We start from the raw sequence: 12,245 nt of genomic DNA on the forward strand, positions 1-12,245 counted from the left end.
AAAGCACGGGCAGCTTTTCGAGAGGACACGCCTCAACGAGTGCTGGGGGATACAAGACACTGTCCATCACACGGGCCAAGGGGAGCTGGTTGTCCACACCCGTGTACGTCTCCGTGTACGTCACTTTCTGAAAGCAGGACAAAGTTTACTGCTAAAGACCCTCTCCGGGCAAGTCCTGGGCTCAGTGACCACCTCCAGGGGAGGAAAGGCACCCCCGCAGCCGCCCCCGCAGAGCACCGCCAGGCCCGGGTGCTCGCAGATGCCCACACGCGGGGCGCACTGCACTCTCCTCCAGACACACCACCCCCCGGCTCGGCCTCCAGCGCGGCCTCTTCTGGAACGTACCTGCCTTCCCCAGCAGGGCCGCCTGCCTCTCCCCAGGGTGCTCCACAACATCCTTCATCTTCTGCTACCGCCATGCTAATAAGCATCCGCCGAAGTAACACGGGGCCGCCGGAGCCACTACTGCCCAAAAGCCCTGGCCGGGACGGGGGCAAGAGGCATGCGCGCTGTCCAGGCGCCGTTCGAGGTGCCAGGACTTGGGCCGAGGCAACACCTCCTACTTGGGGAACTGCCATTCCAACGGAGGTGAGAGTGGGGGCTGGAGAGCTTTGACAACACAACACCTCAGCTCTGGGGAGCGAGGATGTGGGCTGGGAGGACACCCCGAACCTCCTTCCCAGCCCTGATGGCACAGGAAGCTCATAGCTGTGCCCCGCTTCCTCCTCTGTGCGAGGCTGGGTAGCCGAAGGCTCCCAGGAAACGAGGGGGCAGCGTGTAGAGCAGCAGGCCTGATGCCCAGGGCGGCAGGTCGAGGGCAAACTTTTCCTTAATTAGTCTTTTCCGACTCGGCTGAAAGGGCCAGGAGAACAAGACCTGGGCACCTTCTGCAGCACTCACAGAGAAACAGAGACCATGGGCAGCGGCCACGTGGCCCGGCCTGAGTGCACGGGAGTCCCGCAGGCCTGTGTGCCTCACCAGGTGGCAGGAATCCGTGTGTCAGAGCTTCCTTCTGCTCCACCTACCCCAGCCCTAGGGAAGACAGACCCCGAGAGGCAGGCACCTGTGTTGTGCAGAGTCAAGAGGGGTCAACCGAGAGAAGTGGGACAAAGATAGGAGGCAGTGGGCAGAGGGAGTCACGGTTAATGTTAAGTCAGCTTTCCCAGGGGGAATCTACAGCTATTACCCCAGACCAGTAAATCACAAAACAAAAGCAAAAGCACATAATCTGGAGTTAGGGGTAGCCAGGGGAGGAGCAGAAACCAGTGGTGAAGAACGGCCTTCGACGCACTCTGCAACCGAGGAGAAATTACTTCACATCTCTGCGCGCAGTCCCCTCAGCAGGGAAACCACCACAAGCCACAGGCCCTCGCAGCAGGACAGCTGGGCGAGGGAGGGTCAAAGAGGAGGGGGAGCCCCAAACAGCCCCAGGGGACCTCGCAGGGCTGAGCGTGAGGACCGGGTCTGGCGCGCCAGGCCCGGGCCTCCCACTGAGTGACAGGGAGGGCCACAGAGGCCAGCAGCCAGCGCCGGGGCACTCGGAGGCAGCACCAGGCCCAGATGCTGCAGGAGGGAGTCCATGCGACAGAAAAGCCACCCTAGAGCCTGCTCCTCCGACGGCCCAGAGAACAAACTCCACGTAAAAATAAGAGCTGGGGCAAGAGACAACCAGGAAGAGGAGGCCGGGGAGCAGAAGGACCCCACAGGCAGAGGCAGCTCCTGAGGCAGGCGGCCCCGCAGGCCGGAGCGGCACTGGGGCCCTCAAGCTGGGAACAAGCCAGAAACAGCAGGAAAAGTGCAGAAGACGCCTAAACGTCCACAGAAAACTCGGCTCTGAGGTGACAGAAATCAGGCAGATGAGAAACGGAAAATCACTTCGCAAATGAAGAGCAAGGAACAGAAGGAACAGAAGAATATAAGCATGACAGAGGTCCTTAGAGAAACAGAAGATGAAGATCAATAAAATTATTTAAATAAAAAAGAAAGGAGGAGAAGGATAAGGAACTGAGGAAAAAGCAGCCAATGCTGGGAGTGGACAAAGACGCACACGCGGGCAGTAGGGCCCCAGGAAGGCGGCCGCTGAGCAGCGGGGCGGCCAGTGCATCACTGGGCAAGCTTTCCTGAAAGTAAGCAAAGGAAATGAAAGACTTAGAGCCACATAAGAAGCCACACTGGGAGTATCAACCCCAAATAACACACACCAAAACATACTGTGATGCAATTACCGGACTCAGAAGAAGAAAAGTCCTGTGAACACCTAGAGGAAAAGATCGAGCAGCTTACACGAGGAAGAGAGCCAGACTTCCTCAGGCCTCAGACCCCCGCTCAGGTGTGGGCCGGACCACCTGTTCACTGACTGGACTGTCACACGGTGGAGACGCCACCTCGGGGACCAAGGACATGAGTGCACAAACACTGCCCTTACCTGGACGGTGCTCCCACCTGGCTGAGCGAGGCCGAGCCACATGTCAGCCCAGCAACGCCCACGAGGCCTTCTGTCCGAGCAGCAGCTGCTCTGGACTCAGACACGCCTGGGCCAGGTGTCGAGCCCGACTTGGGGGACTGACACCCACACACAGACCGACACTGCTGCCCAGGGCCCAGGGAGGAGGCGCCCTCCACTGAGCACGGCCAAGACCTCGTCCTCCGCCCGGCGAGAACTCGGGAGAAACGTGTGCGCCGGGCCCGGCGGGGCTTCTCAGCGAGCCGCACCTCCCTCCGGGCGGGAGCCTCGCCATCAAGCCCAGCCGCCCCTCACCGCTGGGAGCAGATCCAGCCAGAAACACAGTCTTCTTAGACCAAGGATTAGCTTTGGGAGTGGGGCGGGGCGGTTATCGCCCTACCCTGACTTCAGAAAGCCACTTGTTAAAATGGGTAAAGCGTCAGCGAGAGTAGCTGGGACGTGGCTGCGGTCTGATCTGTCCTGCGGGGAAGAGACCCCGGTTTTGCCACCCTGCGTTGTCTCTATCTGAAATGCGGCAGGTCCATCGGCCGTGGAAAACACCAGGGCCGTCACAGGCACTTCTGGCAGCCAGCGAGCAACCGACACTGGCTCCCGAACACTGCCCAAAACAAGCTCCCGTTCGCAGTCAGGAAGTCACAAAGAACACAGTCTACAGAGACAGGCTCTGAAAAAAGCTCTTGGATTTTCAGAATTACCACCCCTGGTCATTTTTCCAGAGTAACATGCTGGTTAATGATTGCTTCTGGTTTGAAGGCCGAACTAATCAACAAGCCGTATCAGCATCTGGGAACAGCCCAGTTCAGAACAGAGGACGGGAGCCTACCACAGCCGATCACAACCAGCACACCAAACCACCAGGATCCTAAGGTAGTAAGCCTGAACCTTACAACAAAACTTGGTCGAAATAAAGAATTTTAGTCCGTATACAAAGTGATTTCACTGAGTAATCCAAAAGTCCAAAACTGACCAAACAAAAGCCTATTTTTGAGGAAAGATACCACTGCTCAACTCAAACTGAAGGCGGTCAGCACAGCGGTAAATGGAGCAAACCCCGAGGCCCAGCCTGGCCTGGAGGCCACACCCATGTCATGCTGGCTGCGGGACCCACCACCCCCTCAACCCCTCTGCCTGTCTCTCCTCCAGCGGCCGGGAGTGCCGCAAGGTGCCAGCGTGACAGCCAGCAAACACACACAGCAGTCTGCCCGCAGGAGGCCACAGTGAGCGCCAGGACACCGCTCTGCGTTTTCTCCGTATTTCTGCACGGGAAGGATGGGCCTCAGGACAGGGATCCTCAACGAGAGACGGAATAGGAGGTCACCGAAGATTAAATGGTGCCATGCCACAGAAGATAAAACCACGTCTGACAAATGTTAGCAGATGCATCTTTTTCCAGCAGCTTCAGTGAGACAGAATTCACATAGTACACAATTCACTAAAGTGCACAAGTCAGTGGTTTTCAGTGTACTCACAGCTGTGTACCCAGCAGCACCACCTCATTTTGGAAAACTTTCATCTCCCCAGTCAGAAACACCACACCCACCAGCAGTCACTCAGCAACACTGCCCTCCTCAGCCCCTGGCGCCCAGTAATCTACTTTCTGTCTCTCAGTACTCCTCCAAACATTCCACACAAACAGCATCTCTGTACGGTGCTTTGTGATTGCTTCTCTCACCAATCACAAAAGAGAGCATGGCTGTTTCCCAATATGGCGCTTCCAAGGTAGCATGAATCAGTGCCTCGTCCCTTTCCTGCTGAGGAACCCTGCGTTACATGGACACGCCACTCATCTGTCCATCACTTGATGACTATCACAAATAATGTTGCTATGAACATTCTTGGACAAGTTGTCGTGTAAACACACACATTTCCATTTCTCTTGCATAGACACCTGGGAGTAGAACCGCTGGGACGTATGACAATTCTGCGTTTAACATTTTGAGGAACTGACAGGATGTCTTCCCAAAAGGCAGCGCCATTCTACATCAGCTCAAGAACGAGGGCTCCAACCGCCCCACAACGCTGCCGACACTCGCGACTGTCCGCGGCGTCCACTCCGGCCCTCCCAGTGTGTGTGAAGTGGTGTCTCTCTGTGGTTTGGGTCTGCAGTTGCCTAACGGCGCTCACCGTGCTTACTGGGCTGCTGCAAACTTACTTGGGAGAAAGTATGTTCAGACGCTTCACACACTTTTAATTGGGCCGCCTGCCTTCTTACTGTGGAGTTTTCTAATGCATTCTGCATACAAGCCCTTTAACAGATACTTGCTTTTCAAATATTTTCTCTCATTCTTGGATTGTCTTTTCACTTTCTTGACAGCATTTTGCAGCATAAGCATTCTTAACTTTGATGAAATCCAATTTACCTTTTTCAAATCACTTGTACTTCTGCTGTCGTATCTAAGACACCATCTCCCAAGATCACAAAGATTTACTCTTATGTTGTCTTGTAAGAGATCTATAGTTCAGCTTTTGCATGTAGGCTCAGGATCCATTCTGAGCTACCTTTTGTGGATGCTGTGAGGCAGGGGTCCAATCTCATTCTCCCGCACACGGGTGTCCAGCTATCCCAGCACCGTCTCTTTAGAAGACTTTTTCCCGCACTGAACTACTTCGGCACTCATGTCAAAAACCAACTGCCCAAAAAGGTGAAGGCTTATCTCTACCCTCTCAGCATTATTCCATCGATCTACACTCTGACACCAGGACAGCGTCTTGATCGCTCCATTAAGCTTTGGAGCAGGGAGGCGAACCCTCCAACTCCGATCTTCAGGATGGTGCTGACTACTCCGCGCCCTCCGCACTCCTCGTGAACTTCAGGACCAGGTTATCTCAGCAAAACAGGCACCCCGGATGTTTGATAAGGACGGCACTAACCCTACAGGTCAGCTGGGGATTATCTTTTAACGTAAAAAATAAAAGCTTTTCCCAAGAGTTCACAAATCAGCAGTATACGGTTAGATTCCCAGTTACAGGTTTAGGGTACAGTTCCATGGCGTAACTCTTTTCTCCTCCTTTTTCAGTTTTATTGGGTAGAATTATTACAGTCCGACTGCACATACACATTCTGTTGCACGTAGATACATAAATAATACAGCGAACTGCTCCCTTTTCTTAGTTTACGTGTATGTACTGATTGTTGTTTCTAAGAACAGGTTATAGCTTTAGCTTTTTAAACCTACATAATTATCAAAGGAACAAAGCCAACCACAAAACAAGGATCAACAGAATGCAGTGACCCAGTCATACAGGACAGTCGGCTGCGCTCACACACTCAGGAAAGCAGTCCTCTTAGTTACAAACAACAAGCAGCTCACGTGTGCCCTTATTACTGCTGTTATCTTTCAGATTTCTCACGTGGATGATGTCGCATGGTATTCTTCTTTCTCTTCCCAGCCCACTTCGCTTAGAATGACGGTCTTCAGGTCCATCCGCATCGCTGCAAATGGCACTACCTTCTTCTTTCTGTGTGGCTGAGGAGTGTCCCACTGAATACACGTACTGCGCCTTCTTTATCCAGTCATCTGTCGATGGACACTTGGGCTGCTTCCATGTCTTGGCTGTCGTAAACAGTGCTGCTGTGAACACTGGGGAGCATGTGTCTTTTTGAACTTTATTTTTCTCCGGATATATGCCAGGAGTGGGATTGCTGGATCCCATGGCAAGTCCACTTTCAGGTTTTTAAGGAACCCCCGTACTGTCCTCCACAGTGGCTGCACCAATCGGCACCCCACTGCCAGGGCAGGAGTGGTAATGGGGGTTTCGGTACCCCGCGATATTACACCTTCTAACCCGTGAGCATAGGCTCCTCTACCCCTTTCAACCATGTCTCGTGGTTAAGTGCACAAGCCCTGCATTTACTTTGTTGAAACTCATTCCTAAGTATTTCACTCCTTCTGAAGCCACTGTAAACGGAATGTCCCCTCACTGAGAGTACACAGAACTACAACTGACTCTCCCATGCTGCACCTACCTCCTGCAACCTCGCTGACTCGTTTGTAATTCTAGGAGTTTTCCAGGGGGCTCGTCAGTGTCTTCTACACACAGGATGACGTCAGCTATACACAGAGACCATCCTGCCTATTTCCTTCCAGCCTGGATGCCTTTTGTTCCTCTTCCTTTTACGTAACCCCCCAGCACAGAGCCCCCAGTTACATCAAGCAGGAGGAGAAGAGCACGCATCCTCGCCACACTTCCGACCTCAGGGGGAGACAGTCTTTCATCACTAAGTAAGACCACAGCTGTGGATTCCTCACAGACACCCTTCATCAAGTCAAAGAAGCTCCCTCCTGGTTCTCACTTGTTCAGTGTTTTTCATCACGAAAGCGCGTTGGGTTTTGTGAAATGTCTTTTCTGCACCTACTGTTACGGCCACGTGTGTTTGGTTCTTCATCGTAGTAGTACGGTGTGTTACACTGACTGACTTCCACGTGTGAGGCGGGCCTTGAATTCCTGCGACGCATCGCGCCTGGACCTGCTGTATAATCGCTTTTGTACGTCGCGGCTTCGGCTGGCTGGCACGTGACTGAGGGTTCTGGCTTCTACAGTCACGACACACACTGGCCTGTAGTCTTCTTCCCTGTGCTGTCCGTGTCTAGCTCTGTCATTGGGGTAATACTGGCCTCAGAGAAGGAGTTGGGAAGTGTTCCCTCCTCTTCAGTTTTTTCAAAGAATGTGTGAAGTACTAGAACTAAGTGTCAGTAGAATTCACAAGTGACACCGCCTGGGCCAGGCGTTGCTCCTGCAGAATAGGTTTAAATTACTGACTCAATTTCATCACTTGTTATAAGTCTGTTCAAATTTTTCATTTCTTCCTGAGTCAGTTTCAGTTATTTCGTCTTCCTAGGAATTGCTCCCCTTATCTGAGTTACCTAATTGCTGGCATACAAGTTACTCATGGTTTTCCATCGTACTGCTTTTTGCTTCTGCAAAGTTGGGAGGAATGTCCTGTCTTCCCTGATTTTAGTAACCTGAGTCTTCTTTATTTCTCGGTCAGTCTGACTTAAGGTTTGTCAGTTTTACTGAGCTTCTCAAAGAATAACTCTTTGATCTAAACTCTGTTATCTTCTTCTTTCTGCTTGCTTTGGGTTTTGTCTATTCTTTACCTGGTTTCTTAAGGTGGAATTCGAGAGCTTCTTTTTCAATGTAGATATTTACAGCTGTAAGTGTCCCCCATGCACTGCTTTCACTGCAGCTGTAAGTCTTGGCATGTTGTGTTTTTATTTTCATTTATCTCGAAGTATTATTCACCTCCCTTGTGTTTTCTTCTTTGGCCTCCTGGTTAGTTAGGAAGTTTGATTTCCACATCACTTGTGGATTTCCCTGCCTTCCTCCTGCTACTGATTTCTAATTTCATTTCATTGTGGTTGGTTTTAAACTTTTACATGTATTGAGGCTTCTCCTGCGGTCCAGCATCCGGTCCATTCTGAAGACTGTGCCGTGAGCACTTGAGAGAAGTGTGTACACGCTGCTCCCGCTGGGGGTCTGCTGGGCCGGCTGGCTCCCAGCGCCTCTCCAGTCTTCCGTTCGCTGCTGGTCCTCGGTCTCCGTGAGTCTGTTGCTAAGGCAGTGCACTCAGGCCCCCACTGACACCGTCCAAGCGTCCATTCCTCCACCCTTCGTGTGTTCTGCTTCATGTGTTTGGGGCTCTGTTACTGGGTGTAAACGCGCTTAGAACCGGTGTGTCTTCTTGAGGGGCTGACCCTTTACCTCTGCAAACTGCGCCTCTGTGTCTCCACTAAGCGTCTCTGTCTTAGAGACTGGTTTGTCTGTGTTAGCATAGCCGCTCCAGCTCTCATCTGGTTACTATTTGCAAAAAAGCAGCTCATTTTTCTTTCTTTCACGAGTATCTTGTTTGTACCTTCTAATCTCTAGTGTCTTTTGAAGAAAGTATGTAGCTAGGTCATGTTCTCTTTAACTCAAGGGTTTAATCCACTTGTGTTTCAGGCGCTGCTCAGGCAGGAGCTGCATCGCCCTTCTGCTCTGCTGTGTCTTGTCTCCTCCCCTCCTCTTCCACCACCGTCCTCTTCTGCGTTGACAAGTACTCCTCAGTGCACCCTTTCAATTCCCTTGTTTCCTTTACTACATTTTTTTTTAGTTACGGTCTTGGTAGTTGCCTGGGGATTATAATTAACACTTAACTTAAAACAACCTAGTTTAGTTCGTACAAACTAATAACTTCTAATAGCACAGAGAATATTTGCTCCAATATAGCTCTGCTCCCTCCCTCCTCCTCTGTGCTGTTGTCATACAAACTACATCTTTACACATTAAAAGCCCACCAGCAGTTTTATTTAAAGTGTACTAAAATTAGGTAAAACTCTTCTTTTATGCAGTTGTCTTTTAAATCAGACAGGAGACCAGAAGTTACAGAAATACACTGTCTTTTAGATCTTCCCACATAGCTGTCTTCACCATTGCTCTGTTTCTTCACAAAGTCCACTACCTAGTGCCCTTCATTCTAGACTGACCACTTTAGTATTCACTGGACGGCAGGTCTGCTAGCAACAAACTCCCTCGTTCTTGTTTATTTAGCAATATCTCAATTTCTCCATTTTTGAAGAATGGTTTTCCTGGACACAGAATTCTTGGCTGACAGACTCTTTTTTTTAACCCGTACCCATCACGGTTTATTGCTTCTGGAACAGTGTGGCTGAGTCTTTTTCCTTCAACACTCTGCACAGGTCAGCCCACTGCCTTCCGGCCTCCGTGGTTTGGATGAGAAGACAGCTGTTAATCCTGACAGTCTCTACAAGACGATGCGTCATTTTCTTCTCGCTTTCACGCTTATTCCTTTGTCTTTGTCTTTCAACAGTCTGACTACGATGTGTCCAAGTGCTGATCTCTTTGAGTTTACCCTATTTGGAGGTCATCTTGAAAGCGTGGATCACTGTTTGTCACCAAATTTGGAGAGCTTATGTCTTCGAGTATTCCTCCTGCTCTTCTCTCCTACTTCTTCCTTTACGGGGCCCCAGCTGCGGACATGTCAGCGTGCCTGACGGGGTCCCACAGGTCTCCGGGGCTCTGCTCGTTTTCCTTCGTTATTGTTTTCACTTTCTGTTCCTCAGACTGGATCTGTACTTACCTTAACATAGATCTTACTTCAATTATGTTAACAGCGTCTGTTCTCAAATTCACTGGTTCTTTCTCCTGTCAACTCAAATCCGCTGTTGAGCAAGCCCTTCTGGTGAATTCTTCACTTCAGTTACTGTATTTTCAACTCAAGGATTTCTATTTGGTGGGGATTTTACATAACTTCTCCCTCTTTGTTGACAGCCCCCACTTGGTGAGCGATCATCCTCACACGTCAATCCTTTAGCACAGCTTCTTTCAGTTCCTGGAACATGTCTGCAATAACCAATTCAAAATCCTTGTCTCATATTATGAAGCCCAACATCTGGACCTTCCAAGGGTAGTTTCTAATGGTTCTAACGACTGCTTTTTTCCTGTGTATAGACCACATTTCCCTGTTCCTCTGTGCATCTCATAACTTCTTACTGAAACCGGGTATTTCAGACAACGCCGCAGCAGCCTTGGAGTCCAGAACGTCCTCCTTCCCAGGGGTGCTGCCGCTTATACTGTTACTGTTTAGTGATCTTCCTGAGCTAGCTCCGTAAAGCCTGCAATTCCCTACAGTTTAGAGCGACTGTAAGTCTCTGCCCAGTTAGCTTAGTGGTCGGCTGATGGTCAGTCAAGGATTCCCTCAGAAGTGCTGAACTGGTAAGTGTCCCAGACAAGGCCCAGGAGCCGTGCGTGTGCGAGGGCGCAGCTTCAGCACGCAGGCAGCCACAGCTCTGCCTCTGCCTTCACTTCCTATCTGTGCCGGGACATGAGACGAGACAGAGGTGAGACTGGGGCCCTCCCACGTCTTCCCGAGGCACAGGCACAGTCCTGCACACCTGCAGACTTCCGGAACCACGGGGATCCGTCAGAGCTTTTCAGAGCCCCTAAGAGCATGTCGTTCTTCGTATCTTCCTTAGTGTTTAGCCCAGACTGTGGCATTAACCGCTACTGATCATTTCCCACAAAGACGCTAGGAGTAGGGCTCTTCGAGTGAGAGGGCGCCAATGGCGAGGAGCTACCAGCCAGCGAAGGGCAGGAGCACTCTGAGAAGAGGGCCTCTGAGGGGCCTCAAGGCTGGCGTGGCCCTTCCAAGGGCAGCTGGGCTGCTGGCTTGCACAGCTACCATGGTTTCAGTGCTACCACAGATCACAGGGGAGGAGAGTGACAGGTCAAGTCAGAGGGGCAGGAGTCTTTCCTGAATAAATCTTCCTGACATCACGTCAACCTTTGGTTTATTTCTAGAGTTCCAGCAAAGCTGGTTTCGACCCTTTTTACCAGTGTTTTCACTGCTTTCAAGGGAGGTGGGTTCACAGAGGTCCTCACTCCACCATTCTTACTAACTAGCAGTTCTTCTGTGGAGGCAAAGCCACTCTGAGGGAAGAGCACTTTACCACTCACCCTCCCGTCACTTTCGACCTCTCTGTCTCCACCCCTACCTTTTCACTCCCGCTGCCTTCTCCAGACCAGAGCAATCAATCTTTCCCCAACTGGCTTTCCTACCTGCAGACCTAGTCTAAAGTCCATCCTTTGTATTCAGAATTGCTATTCTACTAACAAAAAATAAGTTGTACAGTGTCTCCCCTGCTTAAGACACGCCAGCAGTCCACACCCCACAGAGGGGGCCCCCGTGGTCTGGCTTTGGCCAGCCCCTCCCGTCTTGTTCTCCTGCCCCATCCCCCACCCACCAGGCAATACTCGCGCTAGGAACCACCCACAACCCCTTGAGCATGTCCCACTGCCACTCATGCCTCTCAGCAGTGTGCTGCGAGGGTCCCCCCTTTCATGGATCACCTCCACACCCTGTCCGTCCCACAAGCCCTGACCCCAGCGCTCCCGTCACCATGCCTGCCCGCCCTCTCCTGGTAGTCACCGGTGCACCCTGAGCCGCTCTGAAGATGGAGACCATCCCCGCCACCCTCAGCGTTCAGCGGGCGCGGGGAACAGCCACAGCCCTCACAATGCTCCCCACCAGGCCCCAGGCCTCCTGCCTCCCACCCTCAACACCCACTGGCGTGTCCATCTCCCCCAGAACACTCTCCTTTGAGGCCCTCCCTCTAGCAGGGAGTCCTGCCCACCTTTCCTCCAAAAGGCTACTCCATTCTCACCATGGCCACTGTCACCAGCGTCTCCTGTCTGTCACCCTCCCCGTCCACGCTGGCCTCCTCCCACCTGCCTGCCACACAGGAGCCGGGTGGCTGTACGCGGCTCCACCCGTCACCGTCTGGACTCTCCTCAGCAGCTTCCTGTGTGACGCCTTAGGAAAAGCTCAGGCTTCCCGCCAGGCCTTCAAGGCCCAGTGATCGGCCTGCGTCTGCTCCTCCCCGTCCCTCACTGCGCACTGGCCACACGGGGCTCGGGCCCTCGAGCAGAACCACTCTCCGCCACCCCAATTCCAGCTCCCTCGGGGCCTCAGGACCCAGCAGGCCTGTGGCTTCTTCCCAGAGGCCTTCCCCCGACAGCTTCCAAAAGCCACCTCCATGTTTGAACGCTGGGTTCAGGGTTTAAAGTAATGCTCTGGAATATTTAGGTATCCAAACTCCCCTAGACTGACTCATCATTACCAATAATAGACTCCACAGACTTAAACCACAAAGACAAACTTCCATTTACTACATTCCACTACTGGCAAGAAACTGCCTCAGTAACACTGATCACATCTATGAAGCAAAATCCTAGCAGACACCAGTCTCCTCGCTTTGACTTCTGGATTCTGGAACCCTGAAAC

General features: G+C 51.9%; 1 protein-coding gene across 4 annotated transcripts in view; it reads right to left on the minus strand.

The window, feature by feature from the left end:
* Positions 1 to 12,245, minus strand: part of AP2A2 (adaptor related protein complex 2 subunit alpha 2) — a 61,171-nt gene that overhangs the window by 35,117 nt on the left and 13,809 nt on the right. The window lies entirely within an intron of this gene.

The sequence above is a fragment of the Vicugna pacos genome, chromosome 10, assembly GCF_048564905.1.
Source record: "Vicugna pacos chromosome 10, VicPac4, whole genome shotgun sequence".
Taxonomy (NCBI): Eukaryota; Metazoa; Chordata; class Mammalia; order Artiodactyla; family Camelidae; genus Vicugna; species Vicugna pacos.